Consider the following 620-nt stretch of genomic DNA (forward strand, 5'->3'; position numbering starts at 1 on the left):
CATACCTTAGTACCCTTATAAGCCAATAAAATGAAAATCAAGAGCAAACAAGAAATATTACGGCCCACGTCCCAAATAAACTTCTGCTATTGCTTTTCCAACTTTCAAAACAATTTCGGGCGACTTTTGCTCTCAAATACACCAGTTCGTAAGTTAAAGTATACACGTGGCGACTCTCTGTAACTTTCTTACTCGTCTTAGACTTGGAGAGCTGGAGAAAGCTCTTTTTAAGGAGAATTAATGTAGGTTTCAACGAATTTTTGAAAAGGTATGAGCAAAAAGCAGACTTGTAAGATTGCCGAATCGGAACTAATTAATGAATTGTGACTGATTGCTTGATTTTTCATTGCCATAAAAGTTGATACATTAAAGAAGTTATCATATAAAAATACAATTTGGCATAATAGTCAGCTAAGCTATCTCCTCTGCTGACATTTTGGAAATTCAAAATAGTTAATTACATAAATTTAAGATAATTAAAATAATATTAGCAAGAATGACAAAATTAAAAACAAGGATAAGCAAGTAGAATGACATTAAAACATAAAGAAACAAACAAATAACAAGAACACACACATAAATAAAAAATAATCGATATAAAACTAGTGAAACTATGAACT

Source organism: Penaeus monodon, chromosome 28 (assembly GCF_015228065.2).
Source record: "Penaeus monodon isolate SGIC_2016 chromosome 28, NSTDA_Pmon_1, whole genome shotgun sequence".
Taxonomy (NCBI): Eukaryota; Metazoa; Arthropoda; class Malacostraca; order Decapoda; family Penaeidae; genus Penaeus; species Penaeus monodon.